Source organism: Coregonus lavaretus, assembly GCF_964263955.1.
Source record: "Coregonus lavaretus genome assembly, chromosome: 38".
Lineage (NCBI taxonomy): Eukaryota > Metazoa > Chordata > Actinopteri > Salmoniformes > Salmonidae > Coregonus > Coregonus lavaretus.
The window spans coordinates 3,696,139-3,712,302 of NC_140025.1; the positions used below are offsets into that span (position 1 = coordinate 3,696,139).

The 16,164-nt window shown below is 46.9% G+C and overlaps 1 long non-coding RNA gene across 4 annotated transcripts; it reads left to right on the forward strand.

The window, feature by feature from the left end:
- Positions 1-1,018: 1,018 nt before the first annotated feature.
- On the forward strand, positions 1,019-16,154 carry LOC311112064. 4 transcript variants are annotated; one of them, XR_014610829.1, is made up of 3 exons: positions 1,019-1,090; positions 14,999-15,061; positions 15,163-16,154. It is a non-coding gene; the product is annotated as an uncharacterized lncRNA (long non-coding RNA). The 4 variants fall into 4 exon arrangements; XR_014610830.1 differs by having other exon boundaries at positions 1,064-1,090; positions 15,967-16,016; XR_014610831.1 differs by lacking the exon at positions 1,019-1,090 and adding an exon at positions 8,456-8,513.
- The last annotated feature ends 10 nt before the right edge of the window (positions 16,155-16,164 follow it).

The window sequence follows — 16,164 nt, forward strand, 5'->3', positions numbered from 1 at the left end:
TAGTCTCTTAGCCAGTCAAATACTGGGCATCCAATGCTATCACACAAATCAAAATAAAATACATTGTACTTGTAGTAGCCTCTGTCTCAGGCTTTCACTTCAATGTGAGCGAAGCCTGGGCATCCGAGGCTGTACTTGTAGTACTGTTAGATGCCTCAGCTCTGTCCTGCTCGCGGCTGAATCTGGCTCAGCTGTCTGATTTGCCTGCCCTGACGCTAAGGTCAGTCAGAGCCAAAATGTTGCAACTCACAACAATGTCATCGGTTGTTTGGGGGTGTCATGCCTGCTTCTGCTGTGTAATCGCTTCTTACTGCTCGGAGATGTGTTTAGAAAATAGACCTTTATATTTTCTGCCTTAGATTATTGTTGCACTGTTTTTACGCGTCAATGAATGCACTATAATGTTTAGACTTTACCTGGTCAGAGTCTTTCAAAGATCAAATGTGTGTCAAAGATTGGAGAAATGTACTATCAAGTCCCAAATTGTTGCTGGCACCAAACCCAGTCGAGGATGGCTCATGTTTTGTTTCTGTGTTGAAGTTACACTGTGATATAGGTATAATTTAAATATGACATTGTATAAAATGTACTAATTTTATTGAATGATCAAACAAACCTGCTGTCATGGTGACTCAATGGTACATCTGAAATTGTAAGAGCTATTTTATATTCTCTGACTGTTAAATTTTTTCTTGCGTCACTTGTGGTTCTGTTAAATGTACGAATTTCCATTGGTTTATCCACAAAATGAAATCAAAGACATGTATATTTTGATAGTGCTTATTTTCAGAATAAACACAGTATTTTCCACAACTTACCAATTCATTGTTATGTAGAAGTTCATGAATGTATTTTTATTGTCTCACTCCTTACTGACCTGGAGAGAGACTGTGGACACTTGCTGTCCTCTTGTGGTAGCTATAGGCTATTGCATTTGTCACCTCTCATTTCATTGCTTTCCAATGGAATTTGAGATGTCACCACCACCTACTCAAGGGTTAAAGGTAAGACAACTCCCATATGAAATCACGGAAGTGAGCATTCCCACAAGGAGTAGCTGGGTCTGTTTCTGGGGAACAACATGTCTATGGTAAACAGAAACCTCGTTATTTTATGTTTTTATGTGCAGTAACTAACAATCATCTGTTTAAAATGTTAGATACCTTCTAGGTGTCATGCATTTCTTTTTAAAACAGTTTTTTTGCAGCGAATCTATTATGACGCTACTGCAAATAGCTTCGTGTAGACACATGCATTTTAACTGATGTGTGTGGCATATAGGACTGATTTTGTCATAGGGAGAATTTTTGGGGTGTTAAGGTATTCAACTTATTTTTAAGTCGGATACAAATATTTTTACACAATGTGGTGTGGAAGTATTTTCAGCATCCGCTGATTTACATATTATTCTCAGTATATAGGGGAAATTATGTGTGTGGTTTTGTTTAACTGACCTTGTGGTACCAGAAGTCCTCACAAGGATAGTAAAACAAGAACATTTTGACAAGTGGGGACTAAATACTATTTTAGGTTTAGGGTTACAATTAGGGTTAGGGTTTGGGTTAATGTTAGGTTAAGGGTTAGATTTAGGGTTAAGGAAAATAGGATTTTGGATGGGAATCGATTCTTTGGTCCCCACAAGGAGCGCAATACAAAACTTTTTTTTCTCTTCTCGAGGCTGAATTTGAAAAGGCTGCGGATGAGGTGAGGAGGCTGACCGTACAACCTAGCTACGCTGAACGATTAGTTACCGGAGTGTAACTCCAGTTCTATGAGTGGAGCGGAGCCCCATAGGGGAGCTCTGCTCCTAGTGGTTTACCCTCTGCCCTAAGGCAGCGACAGCCTGAGACAAAATTATGCACACACCTACAGCCAATAGGAGTACAGGTGTCTCCCCTCAATCAGCCTCCCGAGATATTTTTCTTCAGCGAGACTAGAGAGGGTCGGCAGGGCCTTAAGTCCTATGGGGCTCCGCTCCACTCATAGAACTGGAGTTACACTCCGGTAACTAATCGTTCTATATCGTGGAGCTCCGCCCCATAGGGGAGCTCTGCTCCTAGTGGTTTAAGGCGGAGCGTAGCGCTCCAAAATGTACTCCCTGCCGAGCCTAAAACTTCCCATCGAAACGAGAAGGTCAGGCCTAGCAATGGCTGCAACCGAGTCCCGCAGTACTGCAACTAAAAAACCCTACGGGCGTCACAATATACCGCGTCATCGGTTAAAGACCCGCACCACCTAGTCCAATGGCAATGCCAATGACTAGTGGGCAGATCACCAGAATAGAAGCCATACTAATCTGTACTAGCAGATAGATGTGCCTCAATATCCTGTGAAAACACTACCAACCACTAATGGAATGACACCAAGTGTCACTCTACATTGTAAACGCGGTAGACCGCCTCACTCACTCAATGGAATCCCAGAGATTAGTGGGCAGGAACAAAACATGAGTCATACTAAACTGAACAAGCAGATAGATGACCTCACCTTCTGTCAATCAACGCATGCCTCTACTGTACTGAACCTGTCAGTCAGGATTCATGCCACAAAATATGTTTTCTTATCCAAAGCGGACCTGATGGAAACCTTGTCCATAGTCCTGCTTTTCCCTCTCTTCCTAGCTCAAGATCTCCCTTCAGCTATGCTGAGTACAGACCGAGCCAAAGAGTTAGAAAACACATCTATCAAAAAACACGTCTTCTTAACCAAAGCGGACCTGATGGAAACCTCTGTCCACAGTCCTGCTTCTCCTCTCTATCTTGCTCAAGATTTCCCTTCAGCCACGCTGAGTACAGATCGAGCCAGAGAGTTAGAATACATATCTAAGAGATAGAAACGGATAAATGGAGACGGCGTCGACCAGGATGCTGCTCTACAGATATCCTCTACCCCTGTTCCTCTGAAAAGGGCAGTAGAAGCCGCTACTCCACGAGTGGAGTGAGCTCTGATACCCTGAGGCAATTGCTGCCCTGCTGCCTCATAAGCTGTCTCAATGCCTTCACAAAGCCAGTGAGACAACCGCTGTTTTGAAAGTGGTCTACCTAGTGCAGCCGCACCGTGACACACAAACAACTGAGGCGATGACCTAATCGCTGCTGTGCGCTCGACGTAACACGCCAAAGCGCGTACCGGGCACAGGCGATGGAGCTTTTCCTCACTCCTCTCTCTATGAGGAGGAGGAGAAAAAGCCCACAGCTCCACGGTCTGTGACCTATATGAACTCTTAATAACCTTCGGCACAAATGCCGGGTTAGGACGTAACACTGCTCTGCTCAGGTCACCATTGATGGCCAGGCAGTCAGGTCTCGTCGAAAGAGCACACAAATCACTAACCCGCTTAGCTGTAGTCAAAGCGAGCAACAGTGCTGTCTTAATAGACAGCATCTTGAGGGGTATTTGATTCAATGGCTCGAACGGCGACTTACATAGCGCTTCGAGTACCAAAGCCAAATCCCACTGAGGAAGCGTGACTCTAGGTGTTGGCCTAAGTCGCTGCGTTCCTAATAGGAAGCGTTTCACTAGAGGGTGGCTAAAGACATTGTCTCTGCCAAACCCCTCATGACAAGCTGAAATCGCTGCTGCAAACAACCTAATAGTGGCAGGCGATTTTTGCTTATCAAACATGAGCTATAGAAAAGAGAGAATACTCTCCACCTGACAGCTCATGGGGTCTACACCTTGTGTGACACACCATCGTGAAAACACGTTCCATCTACTGGCATACATCTTAGAAGTGGAACTGGCACGTGAACCCTGTATGGTCCTGATCACTGCATCAGATAACCCACGGCGCTCTAGCCTGTCCCTCTCAGCAGCCAGGCCTTCAGTGGTTGGCCGATTATGGGCAATTTCCCTATCGTGCCTCCCGCCTGAGACAACGCGTCCCGTCGATGTGGAATTGGCCAAGGTGGCGCAATCAACATCTGACTCATCTCTGCAAACCAAGGAGCCCCCGGGCGATCGGGCGCTATCAGTATCACTGACAGCCCCCCTGACCTCACCCTGGCTAGCAGTGGGAGAATGCAGGACAGCGGAGGGAATGCATACAGGAGAACTCTCGGCCACGGTTGGTGCGCAAAGGTGTCCCTTCCCAATGGCGGTTCATCCTGTTCCCTCGGAGAGAACCACAGAGGACATTGCGCGTTCACACGTGACGCGAATAGGTCCACCTCGGCTCTCCCGAATTGTTCCCAAATCTGAAGAACAATGTCCGGATGCAGACACCACTCGTCGCCTCGAGGACTCCCTCTTGACATGAGGTCTGTTCCTACGTTCAAGTAGCCCGGAATGTGTGCTGCTCTCAATGAGCGAAGGTGCTCGTGAGCCCACAGCCACAATTCCTCTGCCGCCCGATGGAGAGCAGGAGACCTGACTCCTCCCTGGCGATTTATGTGAGCTACTGTGGTCCGGTTGTCTGACCAGACCAGCACATCGCAAGTGGGTCAGACCCAGTCGAACCGTTTCCAACTCCAAGAGGTTGATATGACGACCTGATTGAAGCCACACACCTCCTATCGCTTGGGTCTGACATGTCCCTCCCCATCCCGTCAGGGACGCATCCGTGAATACTGGGATGTGAGAGGACACCTTTCCTATCGGGACTCCGTGCGTGAGAACGCGCAGGTTTCTCCAATAGTTCAGATCTGCACTGAGCGAGAGTGGAACCACCACCAACCGATGACGTTGACGCAATGGGTCTAGTCTTAGTTGGGCGAACCATCGCTGCATCCTGCGCATATGCAGGAGTCCCAGCGGAACCACAGAGTGGGCTGACGACATGAGACCCAAAAGTGACATGATCGACAGCGCCGTCACCGTGTGATTCGGACGACACTTCCTCAGGGCTAGCAACAAGGCTACCCTTCGGGGGTCCGAAATTCGAGCCCTCATCCTCACAGTGTCTAGCTGTATCCCCAGGTAGACAATCTGATGAGTGGGCCAGGGCGCGCTCTTTTTCCAATTCACAGCAAACCCCAGACTTGTGAGATGCATCACTGTCTGTGTTGTGTGAGTGATCGCCAGCTCTGCTGACGGGGCGAGAACCAGTAGGTCGTCCAGGTAGGCTAGTAGCCGTATTCCCTGACGACGCAACGGTTCCAATGCCGCCTCCACACACTTGGAAAATGTGCGAGGTGCCAGGGCGTACCCAAATGGCATCCTTGTGTATTCGTACGCCACCCCTTGAAAGGCGAACCGCAGAAACTTCCTGCCACGTGGCTGAACCGGCACATGAAAGTACACGTCCTTTAGGTCTATGCTCGTACAAAAGTCCCCTCTCTGGACACATTCCAGCAGACGTTTTGTCGTTAGCATTCGGAAGGGCCGTTTGGTTATGCTCTCGTTGAGAATGCGTAAGTCCAAAATCGGCCTCACTCCCCCCGTCTTTTTGGGCACTAGGAAATAAGGCGAATATAGCCCTTTGCTCCCGGGGAACTACTGTCACCGCCTCCTTCGCCAAAAGTTCCGTAATCTCTGTCATCAGAGCGGCCACTTTGTCTGGCGTTTTCATCACCGTCTCCACCACTCCCCTGAACGGGGGTGGGGTCCGGTGGAATTGGAGAGCATAACCCTTCTGCAACGTCTGTTCTAGCCAGCGTAAGAGGGTGCAGCTTCTTCGCCACTGCCAGCAATGCAGAGAAAGTGGCTGAGCACGAAGCTGTGGTGCATTCAGTAGGAAGGACCTGTATTCCTCTATGGCCCTTACCGCCACTGTTCCCCAACATTGAAGTGGTGGAACAGCCCAAGGTGGGCCTCCCGTGAAAGGGAGAGGAATCATCAATGTGTTCTGAGAAAGAAAGAGGAGCAGGGACGTCGGTTAAACCCGTAACCGTCGTATTCCTGCCCTCCTTGAACGCATCGCGGGTCTGAATTGCACTGACCGAGGTCACAGCCTGCAGCAGGGCACCATCCCCAGCAAGCGATTGCGTCATCTTAGGTGACTGCAGTTCGCTATCAGAGCCCTTCACTACAGTACTCCTAGAAGTCTGTAGTATGAGGTCTCTATGAGGTAAAACAAGGCGGCGCCTTGATACCTTCTTAACTTTCACCTTCTGTGTGTGTTCAACTCTGCACCCCTGGTGGGTTGATTCACGCTCAGTGTGGTGAGTACTGGCTCGTTCTGTCAGGGGAGCTGATACTTTGGTTATACCCATAACCCTAGTAATCCAGCCCTCCGTGAACGTAGCATGGGTCTGAATCGCATTAACCGAGACCTTAGTCTGCAATAATGCGCCGTCCCCAGATAGCTGCTGTGTTACAATGCCTGGGGGCGCCGATACTCTGGACACCTTAGTGACCGCGGTAATCGGGCCCTCCGTGAACGCAGCATGGGTCTGGCTCGTACTAGCGGAGACCTTAGTCTGTGCTAGTGCGCCATCCCCAAATAGCGGCTGCGTCCTCATGTCAGAATCTGACCGGGACTGCTGCCTTCTATGTAAAGCACTTCTTATACGTGAAGTGTGATGTGACGACCTGATTGAGGTCTTACGGATACCTACTCTAAGTGCCTGTTCAGCAACGCACCCTCTGTGGGCTGAACGGCTCTTAGAATGGTAAGGAAGAGAGGGTGAGATTTGAACGCTCTCGGACGTATTATGGAAAATAGGCTATTTTTTGACAAAGTCAGGTGGAGCCAACTCTTTATTAAATACATCAACAAAGGCATTTACATCAACACCCATCCCTTCAACCGAAGGGTGGGGGGGAACAGTGGGCACGTTCGACACCATCGATGCGTCCTCCATCCTCTCCCCCGCGTCCCGTCACGTATGCCTCCTCTTGCCTCCCTTGGAGGGCCAGGTCGGCATCCTCGTCACCTCCCTCGCCAGCTGTAGTGGGGCTACCGTAGCTGCTGGAAGGGCGGGGCCCGTTCCCTTGCTGCTCGTGGCCGCCGGATGACGCCGATTACACCGCCTCGCCGTAGACCCCGGTCTACTTAGAGGGGCGGAGGTAGATGGCCTTTGGGATGGAGGGGGGCCGAGTCGTCCTGCCAACGGCAGGTGCTTGGCCAGCTGCTTCTTCTCCTCCTCCAGCTTGGAAAAGCGCTCCGTCGCCTCTTTGACTGCGACCCCAAAGAGGCCGTCGTCAGAGAGGGGGGCGTTCAAGAGAGACGTCCTGTCTGCCTCTTTCATGGATGTCAAGGACAACCAGAGGTGTCGTTCCCCGACCACCGAAGTGGCCATGGACCTCCCCGCGCAGACTGCGGACGCCAGAAATTCTGGACGCCTCCTCCACCTCCTCCGGTGCCAGCTCTGTCTTGCCCGTGGTTAAACGGGACAGAGAGGCCACCAAGAGGGCAATATTGTTAGCTGCTGCTACAGCTTGGGCTCCCAACCCAAAGGACTTCTCTAACAGCGACCCTGTGAGTCGGTCCTTCTGGGATGGCAACGTGGCCTTCTTGGAAGAGAGCCAAGGGCTCGAACCCGGTACAAGATACGCCGCCATGGCGCTCTCTAACCTGGGGATTCCCTGACCCTGAAACCTTCCTTCCACTCTCGTGAATGGGAGATACGCTTTTACCGGCGAACGCGTCGCTAAAGGTGCCTCCCACGAGCCCTCAACGTACCTAGCCAAAGAAGGCATGGCAGGAGCCACTGGCTCTGCTGCCTTCCTTGGCCTGGAATAAGGACCGCCCTCCATCATATCAACCTCCGGTGCGGAGGGAAGAGGGGGCAGCCTTATCACCAGCCGTTGAGCAGCTCTCTCAATGAGACCCGGAAAATCAGATCTCAGAGAGGCTGCAGCGAAAGAGAGAGCTTCTGATCTCTCAGAGCTTGTATCCCCTTCACTATAGGGACTACAAGCCCTCTCGCTCTCCAAAGGAAAGGGGGGCTTGAAAGTATGAGGGATGGGGTCCGACTGTTCCATTGGAATGCCAGACCCCCCCTCAAAGTCCCTATCTTCCCCCGAGTCTGCGCCGTCGGACGACGCCTCTGAAGCAGAGGCTAGTATCGACAGCACGTCCTCAAGGGGGATGTCCTCCCTGAAAAACGCCCAACGCTGCTTCCTCTCCTTTAAAGAAAGGAGGGCGCAGGAGGTGCAATTCGGGGGACTGCAGACGCCTTCCTTGGCATGCTGGGATCCCAAACACACAAAGCACAGGTCGTGGTGGTCACCGGCCGCCATGGAAGTGCATCTGCACTGAGCTCTGAAAATAGCTTTTGGGGGTGGAAAATCTCCCGGTGTGCTCATTTAGACGACGTTGATGACTGGAATATCAACGGCGTTTTCGTCCTGAGTCTTGTGCTTTGTCTCTTCTTGGCTCTTCAGTCTAGTCATCCAGTCGCTGAAGAAAAAGGGAGGCTGATTGAGGGGAGGCATCCCCTCTTATAGGGACACCTGTACTCCTATTGGCTGTAGGTGTGTGCATAATTTTGTCTCAGGCTGTTGCTGCCTTAGGGCAGAGGGTAAACCACTAGGAGCAGAGCTCCCCTATGGGGCGGAGCTCCACGATATAGAACTAGCAGTGGTATATGGTTTGTACAAGCAGGCGACAATTGGCAACGTCAACACGGGTGAGTCATTCTGTTCAACCTGTCCTACAGGCTGCACCTCATTCTTAAAGCCAAATCCCTGATTATTGTCTAATCTTTCTGGTACCACTTCAAGCATCAAGATAATGACATACAACTTCTTATAAGTATGGCCAGGAGTTTTGGGGCACTTTGAGGCACTGTGCTTTTACCAGTATTTCCAGCATTGTCAGCTAGTGCTGCTGCAGGTAGGAAATGTTCTGTAATTGACGCAAGCTGTCTCCACTCAATCAATCCATGTCTGGTTGGCGGGGGTATCGCTTAAAGCAAGGGAGGCATAGCTCTGTGAATCTTTAATCGCACAAAGCCTATTATTTGGCAGGGAATACTATTTGTACACCTCACTTTTCTCAAACTGATCCTCTAACGGACTCGGAAGTTGTAGCAAAAAATGTGTCAATTAAGGGCAGTTAATGTGGAGAGTCAATGAAACCAACCATGAAAGTATATTTTAGTGAATTCGGTGAGTAGCCCCGAATAGGACTCGAACACGGGTCCTGCGACTGTTAAACCAACACCTTAACCATACAGTCGTGGTCAAGTTTTGAGAATGACAAAGTTTGCTGCTTCAGTGTTTTTAGATATTTGTCAGATGTTACTATGGTATACTGAAGTATAATTACAAGCATTCCATAAGTGTCAAAGGCTTTTATTGACAATTACATTACGTTTATGCAGAGAGTCAATATTTGCAGTGTTGACCCTTCTTTTTCAAGACCTCTGCAATCCGCCCTGGCATGCTGTCAATTAACTTATGGGCCACATCCTGACTGATGGCAGCCCATTCTTGCAAAATCAATGCTTGGAGTTTGTTAGAATTTGTGGGTTATTGTTTGTCCACCCGCCTCTTGAGGATCGACCACAAGTTCTCAACGGGATTAAGGTCTGGGGAGTTTCCTGGCCATGGACCCAAAATGTTGATGTTTTGTTCCCCGAGCCACTTAGTTATCACTTTTGCCTTATGGCAAGGTGCTCCATCATGCTTGAAAAGGCATTGGTCGTCACCAAACTGTTCTTGGATGGTTGGGAGAAGTTGCTCTCGGAGGATGTGTTGGTACCATTCTTTATTCATGGCTGTGTTTTTAGGCAAAATTGTGAGTTAACCCACTCCCTTGGCTGAGAAGCAACCCCACACATGAATGGTCTCAGGATGCTTTACTGTTGGCATGACACAGGACTGATGGTAGCGCTCACCTTGTCTTCTCCGGACAAGCTTTTTTCCGGATGCCCCAAACAATCGGAAAGGGGATTCATCAGAGAAAATGACTTTACCCCAGTCCTCAGCAGTCCAATCCCTGTACCTTTTGCAGAATATCAGTCTGTCCCTAATGTTTTTCCTGGAGAGAAGTGGCCTCCTCTCTGCCCTTCTTGACACCAGGCCATCCTCCAAAAGTCTTCGCCTCACTGTGCATGCAGATGCACTCACACCTGCCTGCTGCCATTCCTGAGCAAGTTCTGCACTGGTGGTGCCCCGATCCCGCAGCTAAATCAACTTTAGGAGACGGTCCTGGCGCTTGCTGGACTTTCTTGGGTGCCCTGAAGCCTTCATTGATGATCTGATAAATGGTTGATTTAGGTGCAATCTTACTAGCAGCAATGTCCTTGCCTGTGAAGCCCTTTTTGTGCAAAGCAATGATGATGGCACGTGTTTCCTTGCAGGTAACCATGGTTAACAGAGGAAGAACAATGATTTCAAGCACCAACCTCCTTTTAAAGCTTCCAGTCTGTTATTCTAACTCAATCAGCATGACAGAGTGATCTCCAGCCTTGTCCTCGTCAACACTCTCACCTGTGTTAACAAGAGAATAACTGACATGATGTCAGCTGGTCCTCTTGTGGCAGGGCTGAAATGCAGTGGAAATGTTTTTTGGGGGGATTAAGTTCATTTTCATGGCAATTAATTAATTATTTGCAATTAATTGCAATTCATCTGATCACTCTTCATAACATTCTGGAGTATATGCAAATTGGCATTATAAAAACTGAGGCAGCAGACTTTGTGAAAATTAATATTTGTGTCATTCTAAACTTTTGACCACGACTGTACACCAAGAGGTTCGGACCTCTTGGTGTAACGGTTCATGTGTTGGCTTGACAGTCACTGGACACAGGTTCAAGTCCCGGTTGGGGCTACCCCCCAAGTTTTCTACAACATACAGTACATCCATGGTTGGTTTCATTGACTCTCCCCTTAAACTGCCCCTAATTTACCCTTTTTTAGCTACAACTTTGGACTCCGTTGGGGAGGATCAGGTTTAGAATCACTGATCTACAAATGGTATTCCTTGCCAAATAATAGATTTTGTGCGATTTAAGATTAGCAGAGCTACTCATCCCCTGGCTTAGGCAATCCCCCTGCCAAACACATACGCACAACTGGATATGGATTGATTGGAGACAGCTTGTGTCAATTACAGAACATTTCCTATCTGCTGCAGCGCTAGTGGATGATGCAGGTAATACCAATAAAAGTAGTGTCTCAGTGCCCCAAAACCCCTGGTCCTACTTATAAACAGGTATCAGCCTATAGTGTCTTATTACAAGGCATATATATATATATATATATATATATATATATATATAACAGTTGAAGTCGGAAGTTTACGTACACTTAGGTTGGAGTCGTTAACCAGTTTTTCCACCACTCCACACATTTCTTGTTAACAGAATATAGTTTTGGCAAGTCGGTTAGGACATCTACTTCGTGCATGACACAAGTCATTTTTCCAACAATAGTTTACAGACAGATTATTTCACTTATAATTCACTGTATCACAATTCCAGTGGGTCAGAAGTTTACATACACTAAGTTCACTGTGCCTTTTAAACAGCTTGGAAAATTCCAGAAAATGATGTCTTGGCTTTATAAGCTTCTGATAGGATAATTGACATCATTTGAGTCAATTGGAGGTGTACCTGTGGATGTATTTCAAGGCCTACCTTCAAACTCAGTGCCTCTTTGCTTGACATCATGGGAAAATCAAAAGAAATCAGCCAAGACCTCAGGAAAAAAAAGAGTAGACCTCCACAAGTCTGGTTCATCCTTGGGAGCAATTTCCAAATGCCTGAAGGTACCACGTTCATCTGTACAAACAATAGTACGCAGTATAAACACCATGGGACCACGCAGCCGTCATACCGCTCAGGAAGGAGACGCGTTCTGTCTCCAAGAGATTAAGGTACTTTGGTGCGAAAAGTGCAAATCAATCCCAGAACAACAGCAACAGACCTTGTGAAGATGCTGGAGGAAACGGGTACAAAAGTATCTATATCCACAGTGAAACTAGTCCTATATCGACATAACCTGAAAGGCTGCTCAGCAAGGAAGAAGCCACTGCTCCAAAACCGCCATAAAAAAGCCAGACTACGGTTTGCAACTGCACATGGGGATAAAGATCGTACTTTTTGTAGAAATGTCCTCTGGTCTGATGAAACAAAAATAGAACTGTTTGGCCATAATGACCATTGTTATGTTTTGAGGAAAAAGGGGAACGCTTGCAAGCCGAAGAACACCATCCCAACCGTGAAGCACGGGGGTGGCAGCATCATGCTGTGGAGGTGCTTTGCTGCAGGAAGGACTGGTGCACTTCACAAAATAGATGGCATCATGAGGAAGGAACATTATGTGGATATATTGAAGCAACATCTCAAGACATCAGTCAGGAAGTTAAAGCTTGGTCGCAAATGGGTCTTCCAAATGGACAATGACCCCAAGCATACTTCCAAAGTTGTGGCAAAATGGCTTAAGGACAACAAAGTCAAGGTATTGGAGTGGCCATCACAAAGCCCTGACCTCAATCCTATAGAACATTTGTGGACAGAACTGAAAAAGCGTGTGCGAGTAAGGAGGCCTACAAACCTGACTCAGTTACACCAGCTCTGTCAGGAGGAATGGGCCAAAATTCACCCAACTTATTGTGGGAAGCTTGTGGAAGGCTACCCGAAATGTTTGACCCAAGTTAAACAATTTAAAGGCAATGCTACCAAATACACTCAATTAGTATGTAAAACTTCTGACCCACTAGGAATGTGATGAAAGAAATAAAAGCTGAAATAAATCATTCTCTCTACTATTATTTTGACATTTCACATTCTTAAAATAAGACAGGGAATTTTTACTAGGATTAAATGTCAGGAATTGTGAAAAACTGAGTTTAAATGTATTTGGCTAAGATGTATGTAAACTTCCGACTTCAACTGTATATATAATTATTTGTTATTTTTTACCCCCTTTTTCGATCTTCTCATCACTGCAACTCCCCAACGGGCTCGGGAGGCGAAGGTCCAGTCATGCGTCCTTCGAAGCATGACTCGCCAAACCGCGCTTCTTACACCCACCTGCTTAACCCGGAAGCCAGCCGCACCAATGTGTCGTAGGAAACACTGTTCAACTGACTACCGAGGTCAGCCTGCAGGCGTCCGGCGTGCCACAAGGAGTCGCTAGAGCGCGATGAGCCAAGTAAAGCCTCACCGGCCAAACCCTCACCTAACCCGGACGACGTTGAGCCAATAGTGCGCCGCCAAATGGGACTCCCGATCACGGCCGGTTGTGACACAGCCTGGGATCGAACCCGGGTCTGTAGTTACAATTTTAAAGGCAATGCGCCTTAGACCACTGCGCCACTCGTGAGACCAAGGCTTATAATTGTCTCTATATGCATTTCTCAAGAGTTAAATGTCTTGACTTATCAATTGTTTATCTGCCTTTTTATCTGTAAGTAAACCATTCAGGGATGGACATTTAGGCCGGTGACCTGAACATGCTCTGATGTTGCCCCGTTGGGCAGGTGATTTAAAAAGTGAATACTTCCAGTAGGCCTAGCCTAAAACTGATCTTTGTGAAAGACAGACGATGTTTGGCAGTCGGGCAAGTTGAGCCTGCTCTGAGAACAACCAAAATACAAAGAATTCCAGTTCTTCTTTTTCAGATTCCTCCCCTGTGTATGTGAAAGGCAGGCAATATATGGCACTATTGCGTGTAAAATATACTGAACAAAAAAATATAAACGCAACATGTAAAGTGTTGGCCCATGTTTCAAAAGCTGAAAAATATCCCAGAAATGTTCCATATGCACAAAAAGCTTATTTCTCTCATTGTGTGTACACATTTGTTTACATCCCTGTTGGTGAGCATTTCTCCTTTGCCAAGATAATATATCCACCTGACAGGTGTGGCATATCAATAAGCTGAATAAACAGCATGATCATTACCTAGGTTCACCTTGTGCTGGGGACAATAAAAGGCCACTCTAAAATGTCCCTCAAGTAGAGGGAGTGTGCAATTTGCATGCTGACTGCAGGAATGTCCACCAGAGCTGTTGCCAGAACTGAACGTTTTAGAGAATTTGGCAGTACGTCCAACTGGCCTCACAACCGCAGACCACGTGTAACCATGCCAGCCCAGGACCTCCACATCTGGCATCTTCACCTGCAGGATGGTCTGAGACAAGCCACCCGGACAGCTGATGAAACTGTGGGTATGCACAACTGAAGAATTTCTGCACAAACTGTCAGAAACCATCTCAGGGAATGTCATCTGTGTGCTCATTGTCCTCAACAGGATCTTGACCTGACTGCAGTTCGACGTTATAACGGACTTCAGTGGGCAAATGCTCACCTTCGATGGCCACTGGCACACTGGAGAAGTATGCTCTTCATGTATGAGTTCTGGTTTCAACTGTACTGGGCAGATGGCAGACAGCGTGTATGATGTCATGTGGGTGAGCGATTTACTGATCTTAACGTTGTGAATAGAGTGCCCCATGGTGGCTGTGGGGTTATGGTAGTGCAGGCAGAAGTTATGGACAACGAACACAGTTGCATTTTATTGATGTCAATTTGAATGCACAGAGATACAGTGACGATACCCTGAGGCCCATTGTTGTGCCATTCATCCGCCACCATCACCTCATGTTTCAGTATGATAATGCACGGCCCGATGTCGCAAGGATCTGTACACCATTCCTGGAAGCTGAAAATGTCCCAGTTCTTCGATGGCCTGCATACCAAGACATGTCAACCATTGAACATGTTTGGGATGCTCTGGATTGATGTTTCCGACAGCGTGTTCCAGTTCCCGCCAATATCCAGCAACTTCGCACAGCCATTGAAGAGGAGTGAGACAACATTCCACAGGCCACAATCAACAGCCTGATCAACTCAATGCGAAGATGTCGGGCTGCATGAGGCAAATCTGTATTCCCAGTCATGTGAGATCCATAGATTAGGGCCTAATGTATTTATTTATATGAACTGTAAAATTGTTGCATGTTGCGTTTTATATTTTGGTTCAGTGTAGTTTATTTTTACATTATCGGGAAAGCGATCATAATCTTCGGGTAACCAAAAAATAATCCTGACTTACCCGATGGGCAAGTGTCTTTCAGACTTTGTCAATACCTGCCAGTTAAAGTAATATTTTTGTTGATGTAAGAGTAACTTTGAAAATGTATATGTTGTGTCCACAGAGCGTCCGGGAATATTTGACTTCCAAGGAAAATCTAAATGGGATGTTTGGAAAGCACAGGAAGGTAAGTATTTTGGACAATGTATTATTCTGCCTTTCCACTCTCTCTGTTTTGAATGTAACACAAATCTTCAATGTGTCCTGTTTCTATTTTCAATCCAATAGGAAAGTCCAAAGAAGATGCCATAAAATAATATATTGCCTTTGTGGAAGAAATGAAAGCAAAGTATCCAATGTAGAGGTTATCTTTAGGACATTAGTGCACATATTTTTCTAAGAACCATTTTATAATAAAGCAATAAGGCACGAGGGGGTGTGGTATATGGCCAATATACCACGGTTAAGGGCTGTATCAAGGCACTCTGCTTTGCGTCGTGCGTGCCTAAGAACAGCCCTTAGCCATGGTATATTGGCCATCTACCACAAATCCCAGAGGTGCCTTATTGCTATTATAAACTGGTTACCAATGTTATTAGAACAGTAAAAATAAATGTTTTGTCATACCCGTGGTATAAGGTCTGATATACCACGGCTGTCAGCCAAATCCGCATTCAGGGCTTGAACCATCCAGTTTATAATAAATTACCATGAGCAAGAAGAAAAGGGACCAAATCTGACATTTTACATGGGTGAAGTGTTGAGACAACCAAGATGACAGTTTGTTAGACAACTCACCAGCAATTTGTTGTCCTCTTGAAAAAGTGCAGCCTTTTGATCTGGGTATTTATTTCAGAAAATGTCAAATTGTGAGAAAATACAGTACATTGACGCAAAAGAACAGTAAATTATGTTTCTTAAAAGATCTGTCTTTGAAGTATAATAAAAAGTGAGAATGTTCAATCATGTCGATACATTCTCTGGACAAGAGGCTGGCCATAACCAGACCCCTTTCCAGGATTTATCTTTCACATGTTGATGATGAAGAGCTGAGGCCTACTTCTTGTTTTTGAATATCTTCCTGTTTCTTAGGATTTCCACTGAACCCAAAATGTCCTAGATCTTCAGGCCTGGTCCATAGTTGTAGAAATGTTGCTTGAGCTTGAGGGAATGACACAAAATAACAGTGCTGTTTCCCATGCAATGTCCAAGTCTTCAAGAGTGGCCAAGTGATTCTGTGGACCATTCCTCAAGTTAAATAAAGTTATGTAACTTAAGTACCCTTGATGT